The sequence below is a fragment of the Brachyistius frenatus genome, unplaced genomic scaffold (genome assembly GCF_029030835.1).
Source record: "Brachyistius frenatus isolate BFR_SWC_R1_liver_20210118 unplaced genomic scaffold, ASM2903083v1 Contig_38, whole genome shotgun sequence".
Taxonomy (NCBI): domain Eukaryota; kingdom Metazoa; phylum Chordata; class Actinopteri; family Embiotocidae; genus Brachyistius; species Brachyistius frenatus.
Window position 1 is genome coordinate 2253874 of NW_027210637.1, and position 20314 is coordinate 2274187.

Sequence of the window (20314 nt, forward strand, 5' to 3'; positions counted from 1 at the left end):
TACCAAATCGTTTTTTTTTTTTTTTTTTTTTTTTTTCAGCTTTACTTACTAGATGTGAGGGTTAAAACAGTCCTCATCTGTGGCCGCACTTTACCGGAACAAATGTAAAGGCATGATTAAGCCATTAAGGCCACATCTGCCAGCCTAATTCCTTTTTAATTTGCAGAGAACTCTGCTGTATATTGCTACAGTGGATGTGACATTTTAATTAAGCAAAGGCTGTAAAAATGATTACCATGAGGTTGCAGAGGGCGACTGCTCATGTCACAGTAGAGAATAGTAACCAGACGGCCATACAGGCTACCGCTGCCAACCCAGCACACCCCAGAAATCACGCTGACCTCCCTGCTATCATCACGGCAATCACAGAGAGACGTAGCTGAAAGCAAAATGCATTTGCATCTGCTCGAACATAGTGCTTTCATACCAGTAAATCTGGATTATTTTATGGAATACCCGGACTTTGTAGCTGATCTTATACTTCATTGTATTCAAATCTTATATTTTATTTAATTATATATTAAAAATTAAATTGAAATATATATATATTAATCTGTTTTCTGTTTTTAGTTCTGCCTTTCTGCCTTTGGCATAAACACCAGTGCTGGAAATAAAACTAGATTAATTTGACACACAAAATGCCAACTTGAAAGGCTGAACACAGACAGAAGCCATGAATCATGGTAGTTTATATTTTATGTATGTTTGACTAAATGATTTCTGGTTTGCATCGGTGATTACTTCTCTATTGCATACGCAAAGTAACTGATGAAAGAGAACTTAATCTGGGATAAATTTGACATCTATAAACCTGTATGGTTTGTTTTCCCATAAAACAGGAGGAGAGATCGGCCTGTTGAATTATATTTGTTTTCTTTACCATATTAATCATAATGGAAATTGTATTTTCTGAAATCAGGCATGTCATATACATTTCCATTGTTCAAGTCTTCGTTCAAAATAAACAGAAACAGACAGTGCATTGGCCTTCATTAGAGGGTTGCTGGTTTAAATCTCCTGGACTGTTGGTAATATACGTGATGGTAAAGTAAATGATTTCCACTCCGCCTTCAGCATCTTGTGTGCGAAGTGAAACTTCAATAATGCACGGAGGAAGAGTGTGTCTACCCCGAGCTGCTCTCCAGCACATATACTGTACACTGTAAATGTGTGACAGAAGGATTTTGCAGCACAGCATTGCTGCGAGACACATAGGACTCAACGTAATGTTTACAGTCTGCCAGTGCATCTCTAGACGGTGCCGTAGCTTAAAGATCACAGGGAGAATGGAGCACATTTATAGCTTTGTGTTTACTAGTTTCAGTTAAGTAAATGTAATTTTTCACGATTCTTGGGCTTAACAATATGTATGTGCAGCTGAGGGAGTGCTTGGGCTAACATCTGCACCACTTTCATCACCACCCCTGAAATAACGTGTCATCATATTGTCAAGGCATTTACAATATCACTGTAATGATACACATTTTTCCATGGCATTTAACAGTGTCATGAACTGGTTTGCGAAACGTTTGTGTGCTCGAATGACACGACTCAGCCAGCAAAAGCAAGCGAAGCATCGGTAGCATGCAATTATAATTGACTGGGGATTCGAGAAGTTCGCAAAGCATTCCGCGCGCATCCCTGTCAAAGCACAGCTTGACTGGTATCCTGAGTGGGATGTGGCAGACAAACAAAAGAGGGTGAGGACTATCTCAAAGTGGTGATGTGTCAGCGGAGTTGTCTGTTCTGACTAATGTAGCAAAGCCAAAAGCAGAGAGAAGCAGTCAGCACCACGGACAGCTCCACTCTGTGTTATGTTCCTCTGCAGGACCTTGGACAGCTCTCCAGGGATCCGACATTCGCAGGGGATCTGCTGGACAAAGACCAGTGTACTATTTCCTTTCGCCTATTTCTTCTTCTTCTCTTCACATGTTCTTGGCACTTTTTATTTCTCAAACTAGAAGTCCAAGTAATCTGAGGCCTGTCTCATGAACTGAGATTAATGGGTCAGAGAGCTAACTTTGTATTTAACCGGTTTAGCTGGCTTTTTGAACTCACTTTCATGTGAGGTAACCATGGTAACCTATTACTAAACTCTTCCAGAGACTGTCAAATCCTGGATCGGGGCCAACTGATTGCCTGGAGAGCTTTCAATAGGAGCATACATGCTTTATTCAAATAAACCTGATCAGTACAACAACGATCTGAAGATTTCATGAATTAATTGGGTGCTTTGTGCTGGATGGCTTGTCATATTCACACGTGTACGCCCTGAGTTTAAAGTGGACAGCCTTAGGCAACACTGAACAAACACTATAGAAGCTTTTGCTTTTTACTGGAGAATTTAAATGTTGCATAGGCACACACAATTCACAAAATGGCACTTCTGCCCCACATTTTTTTACATTTTCTTTTCTTTCTACATTTTATTGGCAAAGACACATTTCAAAGGTGATACTGCCCCCAATTAATGATACTTTATTTTGTCATTTTTCAACGTCTAGGTGATAAACAGGGCTTCTAACAATTAAATATGCTTTTCAGTGGCTGTAATTCACGGCAGAAAACAAAAACAAACAAAACAATTGATAAAAAACAAACAAAAAAAAACAGGCAGTGACAGGTACAATGTAAACTAATGCTTTCTTCTTTTATAACTGCAACCTCGACATGCATCAGGTTGACATCATTAATAGAACACCTCTTTATAGCCTCAGTGCGACAGCACAGTATTTCATATTATCTTGAAGTGCCTTGTATGGAAGTCTCCATGTTGCATGTGACTTCCTATCTAGTACAAATTACACCTGTACACTCTGAATACAATCATAGCTTGATTGGAACGTTCAGTGAAAGAGCACGCAACAAGCACTGTGACGCTGGTAATACAACATGCTCTTTGTCAGGTGTAATGAATCCGACATTGGTCTTTTTGTTGTTGTTGTTGTTCAAGTTTGTCTCCTGCTTCTTCAATCTTAACACAAACAATACATGTAATCTCAATATTTTATTTTTGACTATATTTATCATTGATATCTTTTTGATGGTACCTGGAAGATGCTTGATGTTCTTTTCCATAAGGACAAACAGTGTTGCATGTTGTCCACATTATAGAGCTATAAACTGAGCAACAGCATAAAGAATTCAAGTCACTGTAGTTTTTCTTTCACAAATGCTTTGCGTGTTTTTGCTTCCCTTATCTGCAAATCAACATCCTTATCCTTTTTTCACAGAAACTTAGTGGTTTTACTGAGTCATGCTGCGTACCGTGTCAAAGGTTGTAATGGAGATTCTCTTGCATTACGTGAAAACTTACAAGTTCAAGAAGTGTATTTCCAGGTTTTTCAATGCCTGAAAATACAGGTCAAATTTTCTCTCAGATTTTAAAGTAGTTTCTCTGCTTCTTGCTTTTCTTGAGGAATTACAGTTCACCATCATATTATAAGCAGCAAAATTATTTTTGTATTTTTATTTTGATGCATTTATGAAAGTGCACAAATACTTTGTGAATTATACAGTAACTCTGATGTATTTCTTAGTTTCATACACTATTGCGTCTGGTTGATCACAGCTTTTGTGACTTACAAGAAACACATATTTGGAAGTTGGAAATTACATGTCTTATTCATGCAGCTAATTTACCTTGTTAAAGTGGGGCTTCTTCCACTTCTCCAATCTCTGTTGCACTTTTTTCTTTTACTGTGAAGAACAAATTAGTTCTGAAGAATGGAAGTGCTTTTGTTACAACTATTGTAATTACAGCGTTATCATAATATCCATAAATAAAATATGTTACATCTGTCCAAGGAGAAATAAATCTGTAAGCTGTTTAGAATAAATTTAAAAAAAAACAAAAAGCTTTTCCAAATAAGGCGAGAATTCTCATTAGTTTTTGGTTTATGTTGACAATAAAAGGTGTAAATACACCAAATGAATTGAAAAAGCTATAAAAAAAAAAAAAAACTAAATCTTCTCGCTCCTGTAGATTTATCTAGCACCGATAGTTTCTGAATATCATGAACGACAGAAATGTTACAGTTCCTCTTCTGCTTTCTCTCAGTATGTCTCTGCCTTTTCATTGACTTCAGTCATTTCGCCAGAAATACTGTGGTTCTCACAGCCATGTCATACGAGGCTGTGTGAACTAAATTCATGTTTATGGATGCAGAAAATGGTGGACGTGGTTTTCTCATCACGATTTGACTGGCACAACCTGAGCACCAGAGCCAGCATCACCCCCCATTCTGTCGCCTTCATCTCCACTAGCAGGCTGCGTTAACACCTGCCATGGCATTTTTATTTTTATTTATTTATTTTTTTTTAGGGCTAAATTGGATTCATGCACACAGTTTTTTTTTTTTTTTTTCCCCACCTCTTTCGATTGTTGGATCTCTGAATTTCAGCTGCTCTTAACCCGCCTCTTTTTTTTCTGGAAAGTTGGTGCATCAATGCTGCTATTACCTTTTCGTAGCCTGCCTCTTGATTTTAAATATGTTTTAATTCTCCTTTAATGATTATGCAAGTTGATTTCTACAATAGTTTCTCAGTTGAGGATGACATTGGTGCTGGAGTTAGAGCTTAAAAGCAATGATTATAGTAGCACCGGCACCTTTTTTTTTATTCGTACAGGTTTGAGTGGACATTTCTATTTAAAACTCAGACCAGCTGAGGCGATCTGATACTGCATTACTAAGCCAATCAGACTGCTCTGTGCTCAGACTAATTCATTAAATCTCCACTTCTTTATCAGTATGGAAATTGAACAGGATAAAGATAATGATACTTGCACTCTGAGTATCTAATTGGTGTGATACTCTGTTGCTGATTGTCGTATCAGAGTCCAGGACTATTCACGAGGAAGAATAAATGTAAGAAATTTGTCACTGTGACCTCGGTAGACAACAGGACTGTCACTGTTGACTGAAATTATACGAGTGCATAAGTACATTTTGATGCATATTTTCGACCCTGGGGCAGCATAACTTTTAGCAAAAAATGTAGCAAAAATAGACTTTGCTCGCGGCACCTAAATGCCGTTTCCATTGTATCGCATGTTACAGGCCATTTAACTAGATTATTTAACAGTTTAATGTCAGTAGAATAAAAGTCATTTTAATGGTGTTTCGTTCCCCTTTGGTGTATTTAACAAATTCTCCTCAACTAATGCTCCTGCACTGTCAGATCATTTGGCGTCTCTTTTTGGTTCCAATGTTGCTCAGAAATCTCACATACCATAGCCCTGAATGCCAGCCCACCTTTAAAGATGACCAGACCCGTTTATTGGCATTCGACCAAATATGACCCACCTTTTGTAGCAGCGTTTGTAATTGTGATTAAGGTTGTTACATGCCCTTCCTCATGGGTTGTTTACAGTATTTTATTGGCCCCCTGCATACTCAAATCAATGTACTGTGGCTAATGGGTACATGTACCAGGTGCCAGGCAAATTAAGAATTGATCAAATGTTTATTATTGAATAGGTCTCAACATCATAACCTTCACATTTACGCAATTTCAGTCACAGTGCAAGCCCGAGTGTGGCGCGTGCTCCTGCCCCCTTACTGTGGCCTTTCCACTAGTGGATAATAAGAGCACTGCAGAAGACAAACGACGAGGACGAGGCGGGTTCCCCTTGTAAGAAAAAAAAAAAAAAGCATTCAATCTCTTCTTATTGTGGCTCCTTTTGAGCACCCCTTTAGCGAGAGCTTATATCTTAAACTGTCTGCTCAATAACTCAATTCCACTCTTATCTTGGGCAGAAGGAAGAGATTTAGAGGGAGGTGGGAGTGCTTTCTTTCATTCGCCGCAGGACGTATCCTGCAGGCCAAACTGTAAAGAAATAGAGAACCCCCATCAAAGATGCCTTTGAAAGATTACCATGAAGATGGGCGTTAATAGCGTGGCCCAGCGTGTGACAGCGGATGGTTTATTGATGGGTGCTACAGAGGTGTTTGCAGCACGAAGTGGTGGTGACAAATTGTTCCACAAATAGGACGACACGGAAAGCTTATAAATGGGAGAGGGGTCTGTTTGCGACATTGATTTTCTTTATAGTTTTGCTATAAATACAAGCCCAGTCTGTTTTAAGCAATTATTGGGACAAAGGAGAGGCAACATTGTACATAATTCGATTACCTTATAAAATCAAAATGTTCCTAGCTTTTGCCTTTTTTTTTTTTTTTTTTTTCCCCGCAGATAGTATGTCGAAGCTGACCTTTTGTGAATTAGAATTGATTTTGAAATGATTGATATCCGTCACTGTGTCTGTTGCCTCAAGTCACAGGCGAACCACACGTCAGGATCTGAAAACGGCAAAATGCGCAGAGACCCATCTGTGCGATGAGACAGCCGAGGCAGAACATGTGACTCTGTCAGCTACAGGGTGCGGGGAGGACGAGTGGGAGGTGTTGTATAGGTGTTCAGCGGTCGTGTATTTCAAGGCGTTTTTGAAGCAGGTTTAGGCGAGTCAATGCTTTCACTGATGCAACACTGCACCATATACAACGCAGTGTTCTCTTTCCTTAAGCAAAGCCCTGTTGGTTCTGCACAGAATAACCAGTTCAGTCCACCCCCCACCCCTTCCCCCGCCCCGAGCAGCATCTTTCACAAGCATGGGGAACGTACGCGAGCACTGTCGGTCGTGAATCGTGGATCAATTTGTTGAGGTACCACTCGCAGTTGCCTATGTGAGAGTGCTGCAGCATCTGCAGTTAATGGTGTTTCGTCCTCTGTTTTGTTAATCATTTCATGACCCCTTAGATTTTCCGCTGCGCCTCTCACGGTTTGATTGTGTCAGATACATGAAATATTTGTGTCTAAATTGCCCGATATCAGTCTTGAATATGTCTTTTATGCACATCTACTTAAGACCACATTAAATAATAACCGGTTTTGCGGGTGCTGCATCCATGAAACATTCATGTTTTCGAAAAGGCCATATAAGAGGGAAACAATCACCTGTTAGAGTGATAGCTTTTTATACAGGGTACAGCATATTTAGACAAAAAAAAATAATTACATATAGATATTGTATCGTATGTCTAAATGTTTATGGAAAAATTTAAAATCGGATAATTTCACCTTGAGTGATTTCTTCTCTTATGAGGAAACAAAGCACCGCTTCAGTAACAGGACACAAGGATGTGATTTGGTATTCTTGGGCAATAAAAGAACATGTTTATACTAATCCATCCTGACGCCAGATATGCATGCTCCGCTTTTCCTCAGTTCCTCCTTCATTTGAAGTTTTTTCTCTGCCTCGCCCCATTCTCAGTTTATTCCCCATTTATTTATTTCCTCATTTCCCCTGTATTTCTGTCTGAAATTTGTATGAGACACGTTATTTGCATTTGTCGCTGTGCAGAATTATAAATGAACTCTATTGTATGGCAAGTCTGGCTCACCCTTGTTTGTTCCCTGCCCTTTATTTCTTTTGTTTTCCCTATTTGACATTATTTGGCCAACTTGTTTGTTGTCATACCCAGTTTGTTCAACTCGGTGTTTGCCTAACTTTGTATTTCTCTTAATGTTTACAGAGAGCAAAGACGTATTTGTACTCTGTTGTTTGCTTTTGCTGTTTAGTGAGGAGGTTTGCTGCTGCACTTATAGAGACCAAACCAGAGAGTGGAGCTGTGCCCTCCACAATATGTTCGCCTGCCCATATTTTATATGGAATTCCACGGAGGGGAACATATTTCCTGAAGAAATATATGAGCTCATAGCTCTTCTATAGTAGGTGCACACAATTACAGCAAAACATGTGCAATATAATCCAATTCAGCACAATGGTTCCAGTCCAATAGTTCTGCGTTGAATATTGCCATTATTGAGCTTATGCACTTGATATATTTTTTTTTTTTTATGCCACCATGTTTATCTGAAGGCTGTAGTGTGTTGTTGAATTCAAGCATAAAGTAAGTACACACACAGTACAGAGTGTATTAATTATATCTCAAAAAACTTTAGCAATGCGTCATAAAGGTAATATTCATTGCAAGGTAATCGTTGTTCTTATTTTGTTCCACCTACTATTACTAGGTATTTACACTGGTGTTTTATAATATAGAAGATATGTTGTCTTCACGGATGCAACTAATGATTACTGTCCATACCAGTTGCATGTTTGATGACTTATTTTACTCATAAAATATCAAAACACTGTAGTTAAAGGTCTCAGCTAAAACTGACAAGCTCATTTTCTGTGTTGTTCACATATTTATCTATTGTCAAGAGCCAAAAATACAAATACTTAATAGTTCACAATTATTTAAAACCCTGAAAACCATCAAATCTTCATGTTTGAGAAGTTTGGCATTTATACTCGAGAAATGACAACATGCTTTTTGTGTATTACATTTTCTACCATGTGAATATTCAGATTAACATTTTCCTAAAAAAGACGTTGAAATGTCATTTGAGCGCGACATAATGGGATGTTTTTTTGTTTTTGCTCGAATTTTGAGATTTTAGTCATTCCTTGAAACACTTCAAATTAAAACTTTACAGACCGAAGAGTATTAATGAAAAAAAAAAAAAAAAAAAAAAATATATATATATATATATATATATATATAGTACATTAAATAATGTGCTGTGCAAAAGTTCCAGTCAGCTTAGATTGGTCCTAAATTAATTCTGCAACATGAGACAACGACCCCATTCGCAGAACCAGAGTCACAAAGAATAACCTTTAGCGACAGTAAGCCCGAGGAATCCTGCAGCAGATGATGGTGGTCCCCACAGAGCCCTGTTCTGAACATGATCAACTCAGTCTGGGATGACACGAAGAGACAGAAACAACTGAGACAACCTAAATCTCCACAACTGTGGCAGGTTGTCATCTTAAGACGCTTGGAACAAAATATCTGCCAAGTACCTTGAAAAACGGTGTAAAAAGGAGTTTAGTGATATTTTAAAGGCAAAGGGTGCTCATACAGCATCCTTACTTTACTTGTAATACCTTAAACTCTTGACATTACAGTATGTCAGTACAATACGTGCGCACAGTTCAAAAATGCATGCATTTATATCCCCAGCTTGAATGCTCGCCCAGAATGAATGTTATTAATCCCGTTGGCACAAACTACATGAGAGAACATAATGATTTGTATTTATAAACGTGTGCGTATTCAGTGAGTTGTTTCTGATGGTCCCAGCCAGCCCCCCTGAGGAGCCACAAAGGGTGAGAGCACACTAAAGAAAATAAGCAATACAACCAGCGAGGGCTTGTCCTCCTCTAAACCAACAAGAGAGGTCATGTTTGTATAAAATCCTCCATGTGGCGGGGGGGGGGGGGGGGGTAGAAACTCATTGCTATCACATCGAGACAGAAATGTCAGGCCTCTCTGGTAATAAGAGAGACAGCTCTGTAGTGGCGATGACCAGTCTGACACTCACCATACATCCCTGACCTCTTGACTTTATGCAATCTTTCGATATCCAAGCAAACATTATCTGGGTCATGGAAACACAAATGTCAAGTATTTCCGCATGAGAATAGTTGTGATTTGGACCCTGGGGACTCCACGGTCCCTCTTTTCCTCAGCTCTCCTCTCAGTTTCTGATCTCCCATTCCGTTTCTTCTTCGTCTTTCTCGTGATTTCATCTTCTTCTTTTTTTTTTTTTTACATCGCCCTCCCGCTCTCTCCAACTCTTCCCTGCCTGTGTCTGTGCTGTGGCACACACGACCTGTCCACTTGTTTGTGGAGAGCGCTGTGGTAATGTTGTGTGGCAGTTGCTGAGGACAATGGCCACAGGGTGTTTTGTGATGTAATGATCCCTGCCACCGCCTCTCAACTCTCTCCAGTCAGTTAAGGGGAGAAGGGGGATAGAAGGTAACAGGCTAAGTACAAACGGAAAGAGGGGAAGAGCAGTGTTTGGAGGCAGTATGCTAATGGTGCCAGGCCCGGTACTGGACAGTTTCTGTCTCTGATGTTGAAAATTTGCCATTAGACATGAAGTACACACCACTACGGCTGAGGTGCACTTGGGGAAAGTGCTCAGCCTCCATCTGTAAAAGTTGGTGGCTGCTCTACGAAGCTCTCATGTGTGAATGTGTTTAAGCATACGAGTGTGAAGCGAGGCTATACTGGAAAAGGGCAGGCTTGCTCACCAAATGTTTTGTTGTTAATTAAATGTCACATTGCCTTTTAATCGTGAAACGGCATCGCAGAAAAGCGAAATTGTTTGAGGCACTATTGGATTACTCAGCAGTGATTTTGCTCGCAGAATATCGTAAGACTTCCAGACGTGAAGCAGCTTGACAACTATTGTCTCACTGATTTGTCACATTTTAGCTTGATCTTCAAAAGATTATACAGTCTGGTGAGCATTCATTCTAGACCTTGGAAATAGTATGACTTGACAAAATAGTGTTACCCAAACATCCACTTTCTAGGTTTCAACCCAACCTTGGAGACTTCGTCTTTGAATAGAGTGAGATCAGTTGTCGTTGTATTGGCTTAGTTATCATTCCTTCTCGGTGGCAGTTCAGTTTGAATGGCGGAGAATTTTGCCAACGATTTCATTCATGTTTTTTTTTTTTTTTCCTCGACCAAAGGGTGAAGAGTGCACCTGACTTCAGGGTGAAAGAAATGGTAGGTAGACAACTCGAGTGCAACAACATAATAAGTGGTGTTCTTGTTAATGGCTGCAATTTTTGAGGCTTTTTGAGAGTTTTTCTAGCGTCTTCATCTTCAGTGAAATTAAATCTCTTTGGATTTCAGACTGTTTGTGGGACAAAACTAAGAATTTTAGTGTGTCAACTTGGAGACAGTTTACACTGATTGAGAAAATAACCCAAGGATTTATGATCATTTATTGCAAGTTGGAAACCTTCATGGTAGCAGAGCATAACATGCAAACCCAACTTTATACCCCTCCAGTCACCCATACACTGTACTCCTCCACTTGAATGGCAAAAGCAGTGTTCATAGTGAGTTGGAACAGCAACTGAGGGCAGACCGGCGAGGTCAGAGGGGGATGGTCGATGTCTGGTTCAGCACACAAGACTTTTCACACTGGCTTTGTTTGTTTAAGAAGCAGTTGTCGGGTGTGTGATGGTCGAGGCTTCTGCTGTGTTTCGGTAAATTGCACAAACTATTGATTCAAGTTGTATTTGAATGTATTGTGTCTGTAATCCTGCATGTCTTCTATGATATACTCGAGATATAGCAAACAGGTTGTGACGTTAGAAGTGTATCTGTATCTGAGATTCTGACTCTTCTCAGCGCTGCCAGAGGTTCATTTCAAATGCCAACGTGGCTGCACACGAAACCAGCCAAAGAAACAATTATATGAATAAAATGTTTGTCAGTTTACATGAGTACGGAAACTTTGAGATTGTTTGTCGGTTTTAGCGTACCTGCTCAGTAAACATCTGACTTTAATGACGCACCACAGCTAAACTGAGATAAATGGAAAAAGAGAACAGAAGATAAACAGAATCCAACAGTTTTCCTGCTTTGGTACATGAAAATTTTGTCAGTCCACGTTTCATGTTCAGATCTGAGATAAAAAAAAAAAAAAAGAAGAAGGCTGAGAACTTGAAAGCAGTAGACACTGGTAATGATTTGAGAAGTATAGGATCCATTTCTGTGCTGCAGCAAGTTGAAATTGCTTCTTTTTCAGTGGCTGTTACATTTTCAAGCCACCAAATTCCACCGAAATACTCTTTCAGCTTTTCATAAGGGCTTCATGATTGACAGAATAGAAACTCACACACGACCAAATAGACCGGAATTCGGATGTCGACGAGTCATTGTACCGTTACATGACTGAGAACAAGGGTTTGCGAATTGAGCCCGGCGTTGCAGTTGTCTCTCGAGGACACAGCAGACCTACATATTCCAATCAAAATCTGTTCAAACTGAAACACGACTAATAGGAGGGAAATTGTCAGTAATTAAAATCTACATCAGAACTACTTGTTGAAAATACACCACAGGCCGCTCTTCCATCTGTTAATTACTCTGAGTGGCTTGGTAAGTGAGTGCCTTGGCAATATGCTCATTTCAAATACATTTAGATGATGAGCATAACTTGAGTGATGAGTTTTAGATTTGTGTTCGTTAAAAGCCAAATTTGATACGTCTCTTTAAACACGTCCCGTCTCTTTCGCTAAAGAGTTTTTATGTTTGACATATAGATATATACAGCACATAATGTTTCTTTTCTTCGGGGTCTGTGATCATGTTGTTTTTCCTTTTTTTTTTTTTTTTTTTTTTTTTTGGCAAAATATAAACTACTTTACAGCAAAAGTCATGTTTGCAGTTTTTTTTTATTATTATTTCTTAGTGTACTCTGCTTGGTGGGAAAAAAAAAACATCACGCGTGCATCACATCACTTCCATCACAGTGTGTTATTTGCACATTCCCGATTGTTTTTGTATTCCACGACTGAATGTGTCAGAGAAGATATAATATCCTGACTTTGGATTGATGACGCACTATTTTTATATTAATTATCCAATCTTGACAACTATTATCGCCAGCCTCCGTGCTCGTGCTCACTGAGGCATACTTTTAAAAATCCTCATCCATCATAGTGTCAGTATCCTGCTGAGTCAAAGCTCCCAGTACAACTTGTCATGTCCCTGTTATGTTCTCATTCCTGTCTCACGTCGTATAACGAGGAATTTTCAAAATGTGAATCAAAATCCCTTACTACCGTTTTAAATTGAAACCCAAGTAAATGTGCCCCAGCAACTGGTCATTCATTGGACAATGACACACGCACGTTACGCAATGTAGCTAATGTAAGGGCAAAAAAATAAAAGCGTTCCACTATGAACAAACCTGAATATCAATGTGCCGTGATGTCAACAAACACAGCAGCTCACTCTTGAGATGAGAGATGATATCCTGAGAAATAACATTTTAAGGAGATAATCAATCTGGATTGTTTTAAAACTGGTTTGCGACTCATCTTTCGTGGTTTCAACATATTGCTGACACCTCTGAGAGCTTTCTAAAGTTCCTTTTGAACGGACCGACACAGTCTGTGCTGAGGCCAGATGTAGAAGAGCGTTGTTTGTACTGTGCTGATCCTGTGTATGAGTCAGCACTACGAGTTCTAAACTGAATAGCTCTGTGAATTCTGCGAATATATTTGGAACAAATATCTTTCTTGTCTCTCTTGTTTCACTCACTTTGACTTGCAAATCTTGAAGGAGTTCTTTTGAACTGCAATGCTTGTGTTTATTAGGATCATAACAGTGCAGCACTTTGCCTTTAAGCCCTGACATCTGCAAATCAGCGCAAACGAATGTACTCGGGTTACACAACTGTTCATTATAACACTGAAGCCAATGGTGTGTTTTCCCATGAAGTACACCTTCACAATTAATTCTGATTGCAGTGATTCATCCACAAAATGAGTTGTGTTTCTCTACTTGTGAGAGACCTGCTTCCAGCAACAAAAGCATGTTTGCGCACTTTTATCTGGCCCATCCCTTGCTAAAGTGGCATCGCCCACACGTTCCCCCTCTCGACTGAAAAAGGATTTTAACACTGCTGCCAAGCGGAGTCAACACGTATGTGGAAATGTATTGCAAGGAGTGGGAGAGATCTGTGTGCAGGCTGTGCCTGATTGTGATGTCTTTATCAGGCCTACGCAAATAGGGGCACTGTCGCATAAACTGAGGCTGTAGCGATAAGTTGATTGACAGAAAATTAATCGCCAACTATTTTGATTATTGAGCAATTGTTTCGAGGCCTTTTTTTTTTATTACAAAAAATTGAATTCTCTGATTCCAGTTTCTTAAATGTGAATATTTTCTGGTTACTTTCGTCTCAATGAATAAACTGCATATCTTTTTTTATTGTGGACTGTTAGTGGTGACATGAGATGTTTTAGGATGTGTCCTCAGACTTTAAGAAATGCTGGTTGACATTTTTCACCCTTTTCTCATCTTTTAAAGACCAAACAGCTATTTGATTAACCAAGAAAATCATTCACAGATTAATTGGTAATGAAAATAATTGTTATTTGTATGACTAGCAGTGTTACAATGCAATATTAGGATCCTAAACAATTATGCTTTACTTTGTTGACATACGGTGCACCGTAAATAGTGCAAATATTGTTTTTTAAATTTAACTTCTCTGTATGTTCGTTAAGTTACTGTTTCATGCAGAAATGAAATGAAATACTGCCGTAAGCCCTGTAATAATATAAATATAAACAGTCGAAATAATAATGAGCTTTGACAGCTAATCATGAGGAATAAAACCCAACATATCAAGCAACTTATTTTTCTTTTCTTTTTTCTCTCTTTCTATCCAGAGTCAACTTTAGGTCATTCACTTCAGGGAGACTTTATTTCTCCCCTCCCCTTCCTTAAGGCCCCCCTCCCCCTTTTCAGTAGCTCCAGCAATTCATTTATTTATTCTTTAAGGCTTAAAGCAGATGAGAATAGCACCTTTTTGAAAGAGGCTTCATCTTTATTTTGGTGTATTTAAATAATGAAATGAGTTAAAAAAAAAAAAATACAAAAAAAAAATCTTTGTGAAAATGTAACTATGCCTTTACACCTTTGCTGTGGCTTTTCACACAGCTCCCACTACCGTCTTAACATAGTCAGGAGGAACTGTTCTGTACATCATCTTGGCTAAAGCCCATTGGCATCAGCACCTATTTTAAGTTTTTTTTTTCTCCTTCTTCTTCGGATTCGGTCCTTTCTGACTTTTAAGTGTCTGTTCTGGTGTCAGGGACCCGGAGGTGTCGAGTCAAACACCAGATAGAGCTCACCTTCACGGTAAGCATCGTCATTCATGTTCGCATGATTTTTTTTTTTCTCCCTTTGGGAAGTATGATACAGACAGCAGAATATAGACGAAGACCTCCAATTATAATCACACACTATGGTATGTACACTTTTGACTACTCGCTGGATGTGAGGATCTGATGATGTTTTCAAACTTTTAAACAATTTCATGCAAGTATAGTACGTAAAAGAACTCAACCTGGTCTCCCAGTCCAATTTGAGTCATGTAAATGTGTGATGCACGTGCAGCATATTGCACTGCAAACAGATGTATCAATACAACTCAACAAATAGATGTATAGAATTAGTGTTAGCGCTTAATTTCAGTCTAAACTGGTGGTTTGTACAGAAACCTCCAGTCTTGCTGATCAGGACTCTTTGATTCTGATGTTCGATATGGGCACTGGCCAAAAGTCTATTTAATTAAAATTCTAGCATCATAGTTATTGTCTTAATTTCTCTCTGAGGATTGGCTATTTGTACTTCATACTGATATTGTTTGCATTGTCTCTTAGTGCTGGCTTTAAAAACCAAAATCTCTAAACTAAGATTTGGTGCTTTAATGTAGTGTGTGATCTTGTGTACCACTTCTGTATGTACAGTATGATGACTGTCCATCAGTGACATGTTTTCTTTACATTTCAAAGGCAATTATTATTATTTTTTTTTATCCGTTTTCCTCTATCTCTCTAGCCACCGTAGTCTTCGTCAGTGATTTGCACACATGTACTTGTAGCATGAAATGTGTAGTGTGATCATATAATGAGCCGGGGCTCTTCGGTGCATCTGGGGCAGCGTGTACACAGCAGTTGTAAATAGATTGAATCTGTTGCCTGCTGGAGATTAATGGCAAGCAGTTGCGTTAACCCGACCTAACTGTCATTGTAGATAATTACAGTTGAAATCGGTAACAAAGGGCCGTCACGCTGCCAAGAGTCAACAAGATTCAGGTGTACCCACCAAAGACTGGGACTTCAAGCAATGATGCAGAGGGGGATATAGAGCCACGTAAAGCGTCCGAATGTACCACGATCTGCCATCACATCAGCAAAACGCTTTTTGTGAGGTGCCAATGAATTTAGACTCTTGATGCAGTTTTGACGCTATACATTTTCACACTGGTGTCAAAAGTATGAAAATTGGTCGGTATGTGTAGCATATACTGTAGTGCTTTAATGATTTGAACCACATCACATATACTTTGGATATCTTTGTACTGAATGTGAGTGACATTTTGCATACAGTGAATTACAATTGCTTCATTTAAAAAGAGACAAATCTGGCGTAAACCTTAGTAGATGCTCAGGGATCAATTAGCCAAGTAAAGCTGCCACAACCTTGGTGAAATGGAATCAGTCATTTGCATCAGTCGTTATGCTTTCGGCATTGTTATTTAGGGATTAGCTTTATTTTTGGTACACTTTAATGTGTTGCTTATGGTGAGCTTTATCAATTGAATTAACATAAGAGACCATTGATATTACTTTTAAGCCTTTTCTTGACATGGTCGTACACCAAGGGTCTTTCGACAAGAAAGGCTGATAGTGATGAATAACTACAATACGGCTCGTCTCAACACTGTTTAATTATTGACATGATTAGGGATTGAAGGTATTATAAACTCTGAATATAACTGGAAACAGTTATATTCAGAGGTACACACCACTACTGCTGAGATAACGGGAGTCTTAAAGAAGAAAATAACTTTGCACAGAGGTTTTAAGTGCAGGGCTTTGTGTGGGACCGTGAGGTCGTCTGCTGCTCATGTGATGTGCTTTTTTTAATTACCCTTATTGAATTCATTATTTATTTGCTCTGTTGAACCTGCTTAACCTTGCTGCCCTTCAGCAAAAATGATTTAGAAGGCAATAGGGAGTCAGCAGAGACCTCCACCTGTGGGAGGACGGCCAAGCTCACTTCACCTTTTTTTAAAAGTCATCAAGAGGAATTAATCAAATTTTGAGATATGAACTAGAAGATATAAATGATTTTATATTATCAGTATGATTAGGGTGTTTAATGTTTGTCAGAGGTCATTCAATACACCGATTAATTTTTGTAAAAAATATTTTCCCCAGATGATTTAAAAAAACAAAACAAATGCACTTCCAGTTCATTTTAATGGTTTGATTGAAGTATCCAATTCTTTCTCTATTCTGATATGCAAAATATGAAATCAGTGTTCCCTGGCAGTCATGTCATCATGTCCCTGTTAAGGTCCTGGCTTGACATTTCAATCATGCAGTATGATGGTACACGTCAAAATAACTCATCACGGAATTCACAGATGGAACACAAGCAACACTATTTTGGCAAAATCCCATTAAGATTTGACAGATGGAAAATACAGTTCACCAAAAGCATTGAAATACATCAGCTTGTCATTAGTTTAATATTTTTATTAACTGGATACAATGAACAGTGCATTATTTTCAGTCATCTGAAGGTTGCTTTTACCTGTGGTTAATATAATTTCTTTGTTTTGGAATGATTTTCTGTGATGATTATACCAGTCCAATTTCCATAGTTTAAATACAGCCAGGGATCTGTGTTTCAAGGCAGTAAAATGCAATCAGATAAATATATTTTTAAAAGCATGCATACAAAGTCCACCTATATCTACATTATATGGGGCGTGATTTGTATATACTATTGACGTAGTCCTAATATAAAGTATCTATTTCATGAAATGTCAAATATTTTGATACGGATTCTCTTTACATATTTCACTTTGACTGGACAATTAAGTCGCTGTATTAGTCTTTTTTTGTCAATCAATGAACGTGCTATTATTGTGGTTCCACGTTTGTATTATTTTTTTCATCACTTGTTGTCACTTTGCGTTTTTGACGCTAGTTAGTTTTGTTTCAAGGATACCCGATTTTGGTTAGCTTGGCTCCAACCGACTGACGCTCACAGCTTCAGTTTTCACCGCGTTTAATGCCTGCAACCCTGTTGGCATGAAGGTTCACTCAGCTACTCTGAAGGGCTGACTAATCAGTGACCAGAGGGCATGGCTAGTTCTGATGATGTTAAAGTCAAGTGCCTGTTTTAAAACAAACAGTTGGAGCAATACTAACAAATATTGAGGAATTGGAACAAGAACAAAGCTCCCTGTATCCTTAAATTTACTCGAAGTCTGTGGCGGTCATTTACCAGCATGGCGTTACACTCTCCTCACACTGGGGAAGTGTCTCTGTTGTGTACGGTTTGGTAAATTTCAGCACACAACAGATGTCATGTGGTGGTCAATGCTGATTGGTTAAAGGCTGCTCGTATAGTTTACAAAATCATCCTGAGGTCGACTCCTATATAGGGTGCGAGTAGTGGAAACAATCCCCGATGGAGAGTGGTCAGACCCACATGTTCAGAAAATGTATTTGGGTCTTGTAATACCAGACTGTGATTTGGTTGCTTTGAATGGATCTTAGTAACTTTTGTCTGTGAGTCATTAAATATAACAAAAATTTTGTCGAGGCCCCAGTCTCGAAACAAAATGTTCCCTCTCATGATTGGATAAAAAAAATGTGCTCCATCAGTTTTGCAGTGTCTTTTATGTGCGAGAAAGTTCTTACTTAATTACGTCAGATGGGGTTTTTTAGCTCCCTTCAGAATACTATGTCACCCAGACAAGGATTTGTAGATTGACATTGAGTTGCCAAAGTACATTGAAATGAATTATAAACCCTGAACATGGAACACCTATCAGCTCCACTCGATTGGGCAAATGTGTCTGTTTACTCCAAGTCCTTGAAGGGCTGTGCTTTTTAGTCTGCCAGCTACTGGAACACATCTCATGGTCACTGTTGCCTTCCGTTGCCATGGTGTTGGAGGCAGGACTCGATAGATAGTAATGATCATTTCTGCACACCTTCAGCATCCAGCTCACTCTTGGCAAAAAACCCATCGAGACGGACAGGGGGAGAGAAACAGCAGCCACCAATTTGTGTGTCTGTCTGTCTCCAGGACTGAAGGAGGCACAGCCCGGCAGTTTTATGATTTTTGTGAAAACAAAATAAAATCACAATTTACTCGACCCGCATACCCAAAGGCCTGCCACCGTGAGATTATTTATTTATTATGTCGATACTGCTCCTTCATAGATGCTTTGTGAATGATTCATGAGTTAATTCATACGGCAAATAACCAAAGGTGAAAACAGTCCGCCCATACATTTGGAGCTTCGCCAAATATTGCCCAACCCCTGTCGCTAACCTCATGACACGTTTGCTCATGAATGATTAATGTACAGACCTTCAATCTTTGCATCAGATGCTGATGTTTTTTTTTAAAGTTGCCATCTTAATATTTTGTGTTCCTCAAACATTTAAAAAGCAAATTAGAATAAAGAAATAGCTTCCGTAAACTCTCCTTTATTTTGTGCGGTGAGGACTTCGAAGGAGTCTCAGTCTTCCACCTCTCATTAGCACTGACTGTGATTCTGTGGCAAATCAGTGGGATTTGCTGTGAAAGGCGAGGAAATGTATTCAGATCAAACTGAATTATTAAGTAGCCCTGGAAAATTGGGGTCAGTGATGGATCCCTTTGATATTTTTTTTTTTTCTCTAGAAGCTGTGTCCATATAACTGAGGTCTAATTTGAAATACAAATTCAGTGAAAGTAGTGCAGCTAAAAAAAAACCCATCATGGTCATTTGAAGAAAAAACAACAACTATTCGGCAGATGCTTTCTCATGTTTTCTTGTGTCTGTACTGAAGACAAAAGGAGAAGGGGATACTAAAACGGTTTCATACAAATATGGATTTTTCTTCAAACCATTGTTTTCCATTCTGCAGAATCCTAAAACAAACCTGTTAAAAAGATTACGATTTTTTTTTTCTTTTTTTTTAAATACTGCTCACCCAAAAATTGGAATCAGGAACATTAACTGACATTTATCTGTTTATAAAAGTACTCTGCGATATAAAAGTTAAAGGGTCATTTCATAGATCAAAGGGAGTGCACACTCCCACAAGTATTATATGCACCAGCATGTTGACTATTTCTCGTGTCTGGAAACATGTTCAACAGCATTCCAGCAGAAACATCTGGATTAATGGGTGTTTGGACTATATTCTCCGAGTCACTTTGCTCTAGTTAGCTGGGTTAAAATGATATGGTTTGAACGTTTTACATGTATCTTTTATTTTCTGTCATTTCAAATCAACATCTAACATGCTATTTCTAGAATGTCCGTTTTCTTAACATGATTAGATTTAAAAAATAAAAATAAAAATGCACTGTTCAGTTTAAAAGCATTGTTAGAACAGTTATTTCTCCCACACCAGGCGGGAAGTCAATTTTAGCACTAAAGTATGATCAAATGTGTATATAATTAGTTTAAAAGGAAAATAAAATAATGTCACTGCAATTTCCAACATCACGCCGATAATAATGGATCTGGAGAACTGCAATCGAGCTAAAATACTTTGGAGTTTATTGTTTGAGCAAGAACTTTTTTTTCTTGCACTCTGTAAAAGAGACCTCATGTGGTGCTACGCAGGAGGTCTGGAACAATCAGGGCTTGTGACCTCACCTCAAAGAAAAAC

General features: G+C 38.7%; 1 protein-coding gene across 3 annotated transcripts in view; it reads left to right on the forward strand.

The window, feature by feature from the left end:
- lingo2 (leucine rich repeat and Ig domain containing 2) overlaps window positions 1–20314 on the forward strand; it is a 199768-nt gene that overhangs the window by 67345 nt on the left and 112109 nt on the right. The window contains exon 4 of one of the 3 annotated variants that reach the window (XM_069701789.1): window positions 14692–14756. The exons of the other annotated variants lie outside the window; for them this stretch is intronic. The gene's annotated coding sequence lies outside the window, so the exon portion shown is untranslated. The remainder of the gene's footprint in view (window positions 1–14691; window positions 14757–20314) is intronic. 3 annotated transcript variants of the gene reach the window in all.